This window comes from Balaenoptera borealis, assembly GCF_965194805.1.
Source record: "Balaenoptera borealis genome assembly, chromosome: 6".
Lineage (NCBI taxonomy): Eukaryota > Metazoa > Chordata > Mammalia > Artiodactyla > Balaenopteridae > Balaenoptera > Balaenoptera borealis.
Window position 1 is genome coordinate 33,964,985 of NC_138863.1, and position 9,319 is coordinate 33,974,303.

Sequence of the window (9,319 nt, forward strand, 5' to 3'; positions counted from 1 at the left end):
ACATTTCCACAAGGAATGTTGCTCTTAAAGGAACCAACAGCAGCCAAACCTCTGTCATGGTTCAAAGGGATACTTCCCCAAATGATAACTTAGAAAAACTGGCTAGAGAAGTTAGCCAGCCTCAAAAAAAAAAAGAAAGACAAGATTTAAAATTCAACAATTGTTGGTTTGATAAAGAGAAAACTCTCATTTGGATGAAATAACACCCCAGGCCTACCGAAGACTAAAATTCCCACTGCTCACCATTGTACATGCACTAAACCATTAGTGTACTGACAAAGTGATACCATTCATCAATCAGTATTGGTGGGGAAACACCAAAGCTGCAAAAAGTGCCTATCTCACTTGTCCCACTTGTCTGAAATACAACCCAGGGATTCTTGTCCATATTGCACCCATTTTTTTTTTAACATCTTTATTGGAGTATAATTGCTTCACAATGTTGTGTTAGTTGCTGCTGTACAACAAAGTGAATCAGCTATACGTGTACATATATCCCCATATCTCTTCCCTCTTGCGTCTCCCTCTCACCCTCCCTATCCCACCCCTCTAGGTGGACACAAAGAACCGAGCTGATCTCCCTGTACTATGCGGCTGCTTCCCACTAGCTATCTATTTTACATTTGGTAGTGTATATATGTCCATGCCACTCTCTCACTTCGGCCTAGCTTACCCTTACCCCACCCTCGTGTCCTCAAGTCCATTCTCTACATCTGCGTCTTTATTCCTGAACTTTTTTTTTTTTTAGATTCCATATATATGTGTAAGCATACGGTATTTGTTTTTCTCTTTCTGACTTACTTCACTCTGTATGACAGTCTCTAGGTCCAACCACCTCACTACAAATAACTCAATTTTGTTTCTTTTTATGGCAAATATTCCATTGTATATGTGTGCCACACCTTCTTTACCCATTCATCTGTCGATGGACACTTAGGTTGCTTCCATGTCCTGGCTATTGTAAATAGAGCTGCAATGAACATTGTGGTACATGACTCTTTTTGAATTATGGTTTTCTCAGGGTATATGCCCAGTAGTGGGATTGCTGGGTCATATGGTAGTTCTATTTTTAGTTTTTTAAGGAACCTCCATAGTGTTCTTCATAGTGGCTGTATCAATTTACATTCCCACCAACAGTGCAAAAGGGTTCCCTTTTCTCCACACTCTCTCCAGCATTTATTGTTTGTAGATTTTTTGATGATGGCCATTCTGACCGGTGTGAGGTGACACCTCATTGCAGTTTTGATTTGCATTTCTCCAATGAAATTAGTGATGTTGAGCATCCTTTCATGTGTTTGTTGGCAATGTGTATATCTTCTTTGGAGAAATGTTGATTTAGGTCTTTGGCCCATTTTTGGATTGGGCTGTTTGTTTTTTTGATATTGAGCTGCATGAGCTGCTTGTATATTTTGGAGATTAATCCTTTGTCAGCTGCTTCACTTGCAAATATTTTCTCCCATTCTGAGGGTTGTCTTTTTGTCTTGTTTATGGTTTCCTTTGCTGTGCAAAAGCTTTTAAGTTTCATTAGGTCCCATTTGTTTATTTTTGTTTGTATTTCCATTTCTCTAGGAGGTGGGTCAAAAAGGATCTTGCTGTGATTTATGTCATAGAATGTTCTGCCTATGTTTTCCTCTAAGAGTTTTATAGTGTCTGGACTTACATTTGGGTCTTTAATCCATTTTGAGTTTATTTTTGTGTGTGGTGTTAGGAAGTGTTCTAATTTCATTCTTTTACATGTAGCTGTCCAGTTTTCCCAGCACCACTTATTGAAGAGACCATCTTTTCTCCATTGCATATCCTTGTCTCCTTTGTCATAGATTAAGTGACCACAGATGCATGGGTTTATCTCTGGGCTTTCTATCCTGTTCCATTGATCTATATTTCTGTTTTTGTGCCAGTACCATACTGTCTTGATTACTGTAGCTTTGTAGTATAGTCTGAAGTCAGGGAGCCTGATTCCTCCAGCTCCGGTTTTCTTTCTCAAGATTGCTTTGGCTATCTGGGGTCTTTTGTGTTTCCATACAAATTGTGAAATTCTTTGTTCTAGTTCTGTGAAAAATGCCATTGGTAGTTTGACAGGGATTGCATTGAATCTGTAGATTGTTTTGGGTAGTATAGTCATTTTCACAATGTTGATTCTTCCAATCCAAGAACATGGTATATCTCTCCATCTGTTGGTATCATCTTTAATTTCTTTCATCAGTGTCTTATAGTTTTCTGCATACAGGTCTTTTGTCTCCTTAGGTAGATTTATTCCTAGGTATTTTATTCTTTTTGTTGCAGTGGTAAATGGGAGTGTTTCCTTAATTTCTCTTTCAGATTTTTCATCATTACTGTACAGGAATGCAAGAGATTTCTGTGCATTAATTTTGGCTCTTAGACATTTTAAATTGCTTAATGGACCGCTCAAGGTCTGGCAAATGGATTTCATACAACTTGCTTCATCTCATAGATATAAATATGTTTTTGTCACAGTCCATTTGTTTTCACACTGAACTGAAGCCTTCCCTTGAGACAGGCTACTGCCTCTTCTATGGCTAAAGTTTATTCTTTAAACTTTATGGCTAAAGTTTTGGAAAAATTTATCCCAACCTGGAGAACTCCTCTTGAACTTCATAGTGATTGAGGAACCATTCTGTTGGTCAGGTACTTCTTTTTTTTTTTTTTTTGCCATGCCGCACAGCATGCAGGGTCATAGTTCCCTGATGAGGGACCAAACCCGTGCCCCCTGCAGTGGAAACTCAGAGTCTTAACCACTGGACTGCCAGGGAAGTCCCGCTGGTCAGATACTTCAACAAGTCGGCACTGTTTGGTTGGTCTTACAACACTTTTACTGTATTTACCACCCTTAATCCTCTGATTTAGTCAGACACACTAATAGCACTATTAAAACTCAATTGGCAAAATCTGTAGAGGCCCTCCAAATACCTTGGCCAAAAGCATTGAAGCTGGTCCTTCTAAATCTCCGATCCACGCCTTCTGGAACTCATAAACTTTGAGAGAGTCACAGGACGCCCAATGTAATTGGCTTTTGCCTCTTTTGATCCACAACTTATAAAAGGAGAGATACTCCAATATTGCAAAGGCCTAATTGCTTCTATCAAAAATAACCATGTTTTGGTAGGACAATCTTTTCACAGGTACTCTCGGAAGACAAAGACCTTAAGCATCACACCTTGAAACCTGGAGATTTTGTCTTTTGGAAAAGAAACCTCCAGAAGACCTTGCTGGAGAGGGCCCTTTCAAGTACTACTACCCAACCCTTGTGCCACCAAACTCCAGGGAACAGACTCTTAGATTCATATGACACACTAAAGAAAGAACCAAACTCTGACTGGAACTGCAAATCACCTGGTGACCTGACAGTAAAGATTTTCCAGAATTGAAGCAGATGACATCTAATGAGACAGTTTTCCCAAGATACAGAAAAGGCCTGTTGGAAGTCTGTTGCTGAACCTTTGATGATGACATAATACTTCAGATAATCTCCAATCTCTATAATCTTGATAACATATGGACATTAAATAAAAAGTCCTTGAGAGTTCTCCCTCAAATGTGACCTCAATAGGTTTCCAATCTGTGCACTTTCCCCCAGTATGAGACACTACACCCAGGAAAGATCCTTCCTGGCATTGATGATCAAAAAGCCATTGAAACTGGAAAACCTGACTCTTGATCAGCAGTACTTTCAAAGAAAGATCTTGATCAAAAGGGGGAACTGTAAAAAATTAACAAACGGAAACCTCAATTAAATAGAGTTGGGAGACCAGCCAGGGGAGCACTCATGGCCTGGGACAAGAGCAGAGCCCAATAAGAAAACTCTTTTTTCCTGACGACAACTCAGCCAGTGAAAAGCCATTAACTCTTTGTTTGCTATAGCCCTCCCCACTTCCTTTTCCCCTGTATAAAAGAGTTCTCCTTTCCTTGCTGTGCCAAGACTCGCATGTGTCTCACTATGGTTGCAGACCACTAACTGCAATTATCTGTTGATCCCAGATAAACCTATTTTTACTGGAGAAATAACTGGCAGTCTGTTTTAGGTCAAGAACACACATACATATATGCATACATACATATGTATTTATGATTGTGTGTGTATATATGATACAGTATCTAAGCCAGGTTCATCAGGTGTTCCATAATCTTCTATTCAAAGCATAGGAGTATAAATACTTTTCCCAGATCATTTTCCAAGAGAAGCAATGTGTTTGTTGAAACAGGCCCTTGGCATCTTCCTAGCTATGGGAATAAAGACCTATTGTTACTTGTCTTTGAAAAAGAAGCATCTATTTCCACCACCAAAGTTAAAAGCAATATCAAGCTCACATGTTGCAACTAACACCTTTCATCTAAGTAGGTCAAAATTTTTAATCCAAAAGTACTATGGGGATGTCACAGCAAAGGCAGAGTAAAGAGGTCAGCAAATTCTCTCTCCAAAAAAACTAGAAAACTGGGTAGAATTGTCCAAAACTACCACTTCAGGACTCTAGAAATCAACCAAAGGGCAACAACAAATTTAGAAGTTTATTCATGAAAAACTGCTAAACCTCAGATAAGAACAGGAATTCTGTGGCATTCTTGTCTGGAAGGAAAGAATAAAGATCAGAGTGGAAATGAATGAAATAAAACAAAAAATAGAGAAAAATCAATGAAACCAGAAGATTTTTGTTTCTTTGAAAACATCAACAAACGGATAAACCTTTAGCTATACTGACCAAGAAAAAAAAAGAGAAGACACAAATTTACCAAAATCAGGAATGAAACAAGAGACCTCACTGCCAACTTTACAGATATTAAAATGATTATAATAAAATATTATGAACAACTTCATGCCAACAAATTAGACAATTTAGATGAAATGACAAATTCCTAGAAAGACACAAATTACCAAAGTTGACTAATGAAGAAAGAGAAAATCTGAACAGATCTATAACAAGTAAAGGAATTGTACTATTAATTTAAAATATTCCCATAAAGGAAAGCCCCAGTCCATATAGCTTCACTGATGAATTCTATCAAATATTTTGAAAAGAAATACCAGTCCTATACAAATATTATGAAGAATGCCAGGAATGATTAATAAAATATGCTCATTCATGAAATAAATCTTAATTCAAAGTAGGGAAGCCAATCTGGCCTATCAATGATAAAAGTTCCAAAATACTTTTAATCATAAGACACTGTCTCAAGGACTTCCCTGGTGGCTCAGGGGTTAAGAATCTGCCTGCCAATGCAGGGGACATGGGTTCGAGCCCTGGTCCAGGAAGATCCCACATGCCACAGAGCAACTAAGCCCGTGCGCCACAACTACTGAGCCCGTGAGCCACAACTACTGAAGCCTGCGAGCCTAGAGCCCTCGCTCCGCAACACGAGAAGCCGGTGCACCACAAGGAAGAGTAGCCCCCACTCGCCACGACTAGAGAAAGCCCACACGCAGCAACGAAGACCCAATGCAGCCATAAATAAATAAATAAACTTACTAAAAAAAAAAAAAACACTGTCTCGAATGTTGCTAATATTTTACCAAAACCTTTATTATTTACAGCTGGAGTTTGCAAGTTTAGCCAGTTTAGAATTCTTAACTGAGCATTGAAAGTCTGAATAACAAAGTTTTACACAGCACTAACAAAACAAAAGCCAATTTGAGGCAGCCCTAACAAAACAAAAGCCAATTTGAGGCAGCCCTGGACCTTGTCTTATGAGACATTTCCTCAAAGATCTGATTTATCCCTCCTCTCCTTAAGGTCATCAGTTACACTAGTACAGTATTTATCAAGTAGGAGCAGAATATATTGCTAGGAAATCCAACCAGTTCAAGGATACCAATAATGAGGATACAAAGAGATCTGGAACCCCAATTATGAGAGTTAGAAGAGTCTTAACTATCATGTAAAGCTTTGGTACTCACATTTTACAAAGCGCTTAAGTGACTCATGTGAAATCACAAAAATAGCCAGGGACTAGATCCTCCTTTGTCTATCTTCCAGCATTCCTGTAAGTAAACCAGCTTGAACTTGCTTGTTACCCTTTCTCCTCCATAGTGAAGTCTATGATTGTGATATAAGTACTGGCTTTATCAAATTCATTCCATACATATTAAAGCACGTTGCTTGCCATACATTGAGGCAGCACTAAAATGAGTGAGAAATTGCCATTGCCATCAAGAATTTCAGTTTAAGAGAAAAGATAAGACAATTGCACATGCAAAAGTAGACCAAATATCAGGAAGAAAGTACAAGGTGCAACGTTCAATAAAGGAATGTGTTCACATCAGATGCAATGGCTAAGAAAGGCTTACAGGAAAGGGCAGTATTTAAGATACAGCTTGAAACAATAAGTAGGATTTTGACAATAGAAAGTGAGGAAAGGACATCTGAAGAAGAGGGAAGACACAGTGTGTCCAGTCTGACTAAAACATAGAGTTCAGTTGTTTAAGAGCTTTCTCTGCCATGACAGCAGTTTATAAACATTTTCCATGCCAGCCCACTGCACCTACTCCCATGGATGCACCCAAAAGCATAGATAAAATAGGCTGCTTGCCATATACAACTCCTAGTAACCCCACTCCCTCTCTCACTTCCAAGAACATATATCAGAATGCAAATGAATGATAATGATCTTATAATAGATGACTTTCGATCTGCTTTAATTTTTAAAGAAAATAATTTGCTAACTTTAATAAAGTTTTTTGTCAAGAATTGCTTGCTACACACCCCATAATGGATGGTAATAAGTTAAGAACCACCAATGTGATGGGAAATAGTGGTGGAAAACATTGGTCAGAGCTATCCTCAGGTGGCCTCAAGTACAAACCAAGGTATTTAAACTGTGAAGAGAAATGATTCTGGTTGCATTCGGGAAAATTACTCTGGAAGTGTGGAGAAAGAGATAGCACAGTTAGGAAGTTATTGCAAAAGTCCCAGTTAGTTAGAGGTAATAAAGGCCCAAATCAAGATAGTACCAGGAAAGGAGGATGGAAATAAGAAATGTGACAAATATAGAAGATAAGCTTTGTGAGTGCACAGGTCTAAGTTATGACTTCTGTGTCTCTAGAAGTCTCTAATTCAATAAATATTTGTTGAATGGATAAATAAATAAGATCTTGGTGGCAAGGCAGTATATTATAATGGTGGAGCCAGACTGCTTGGGCTCCAATCAAGCTCTTTACCTACTAGTTCAATAAACTTGGGCAAGTTACTTGACCTCTCTATGCCTCAGTCTTCCCATCTATAAAATGGGGCTAATAATAGTTTCTAGATCATAGTGTAGTTTTGAGGATTAAATGAGGTTAATATGGAAAGTGCTTAAAAGAATGCATGATACATACCTGCTATATTAAAGTAGCTATTATTTTTATTAGTGAAACATTATATTTTTAACAGAACTTCAGAAGGGAGAAACGCAGTTTTGGGGGAAGAGTAATCAATAGTATTAAGGGTTTAGTTTGGTATTCCAGGAGAGATACCAGATAGGGTGGATTGGGGGCTTGAGAAAAAGGATGGGACTAGACTTAAATGTCTGACTCTTGCCACTTCGTTCTGCTCCCACAGTTCTCTCATCTCTCACCAAGCTCCAGTCACACTAGCCCTGTCAGTTCCTCCAATAGGTCAGGTTTTTTCTCCTACCTCAGGATCTTTCCACTGCTGTTCCCTCAACCTCAAAGAGCACAGAGCCTGGACTCAACAAATATTTGTTCAATAGATAAATTTGGAACTCTTTTAAATGGAGATAAAAGTCAAATCCCTGAGAATGTATGACGCTGCCACGTAAGAAAATCTGAGGAAAGATGATAAAAGGTGTGACTACAAAAAAGATGAGCCAAGTAAGTCAGAAAGAGAAAAACAAATACTGTATGCTAACACATAAGGAAAAAAAATCTAAGAAAAAAAATTGGTTATGAACAACCTAGGGGCAGGACAGGAATAAAGACACAGACGTAGAGAATGGACTTGAGGACACGGGGAAGGGGAAGGGTAAGCTGGGACGAAGTGAGAGAGTGGCATGGACTTATATACACTACCAAATGTAAAATAGATAGCTAGTGGGAAGCAGCCGCATAGCACAGGGAGATCAGCTGGGTGCTTTGTGACCACCTAGAGGGGTGGGATAGGGAGGATGAGAGGGAGACACAAGAGGGAGGAGATATGGGGATATATGTATATGTATAGCTGATTCACTTTGTTATAAAGCAGAAACTAACACACCATTGTAAAGCAATTATACTCCAAAAAAGATGTTAAAAAAAAAAAAAAAAAAAAAGATGAGCCAGCAAATACAAAGGCCTATGCAGAGGTAACCAGGAGAGTTGGAGTGAAGTTTTAAGGAGATGGGTAACACCCTAAATGCTCAAGATTGAAAGAATCACTGGATTTGGCAATAATTCTGGGAAAGAACTCTGAGAAAGTAATTTTCCATGAAGTTGGGAGGAGCATGGGGCAAAGATCAGATTGTTAAGGAAAAATAAATCAATTAAACTAATTTACCAAATGTTTGATAAGGAGGAGAAGCAGGGTCCAAGAAAGGTGATTTTAGGGACAAACCCTGTTTTTAGGGCTTCTCTGGTAGTAGGAGAGTAAGGAAGCAGATGGAGAGGCAAACAACTAAGGTACAAACGGAACAAAAATATGAGGCTAGATCCTGGAGACACTGTGCATCGTTATTTGTACAGGTTTATAACGTCCACAGTGTTTTTCGCACTTTCCGTCCCCCAGCTCTCTGATGATACATCCTCTAATTCAGTGATTCACACATGAGGTCCCTAGACTGGCAGCATCAAGCATCACAGGGAATTTGTTAGAAATGCACATTCTTGGGTCCCACACCAAATCCACCTAATTCAGGCGAAGCTCAGCAAGGTGTTTTAACAAGTCCTCCAGAGGATTCTGATGATCTCCAAGTTCCCACAACCATCATACTCAGGACGGAACTACCAAGACCACTACAAGGATGGCGGCCGCAGTCGGAGGGCCGAACTTCCTTCCGACCCCTACCTGGATTTTCCTCGCTCCTAAGAGGGGCAGTGCACAACCCCACCCAGCCAGCACCGCAGAGCAATGTTGCCCCGCTTCGGACCTAACCTGAGCAAATGCTGCCAAGCCCAGCCGGAGTAGAGACCACGTATGGACCCCTTAACAAACTCGGCCTCCGCCCACGAAGGGCCCGGGCGCCCCCAGCCCTCGGACTTCGACTTCCGGCGCTAGTGGGGCGTGGGGGGTGGGGGGGCTCGGTGGGGAAGGGACTCAGGCCGGACGTGTCCAACTTCCTCGACACCGGCAGGGGTGGTGGGGGATATTCGTTCTCCTAACCCCTCCATGTACTA

General features: G+C 40.0%; 1 protein-coding gene across 1 annotated transcript in view; it reads right to left on the reverse strand.

Annotated features, from left to right (window-relative positions):
- Positions 1 to 9,174, reverse strand: part of LOC309631111 (uncharacterized protein) — a 208,653-nt gene extending 199,479 nt beyond the window's left edge. The window contains exon 1 of the mRNA XM_082397191.1: positions 9,078 to 9,174. The gene's annotated coding sequence lies outside the window, so the exon portion shown is untranslated. The remainder of the gene's footprint in view (positions 1 to 9,077) is intronic.
- Between the last annotated feature and the right edge of the window lie 145 nt (positions 9,175 to 9,319).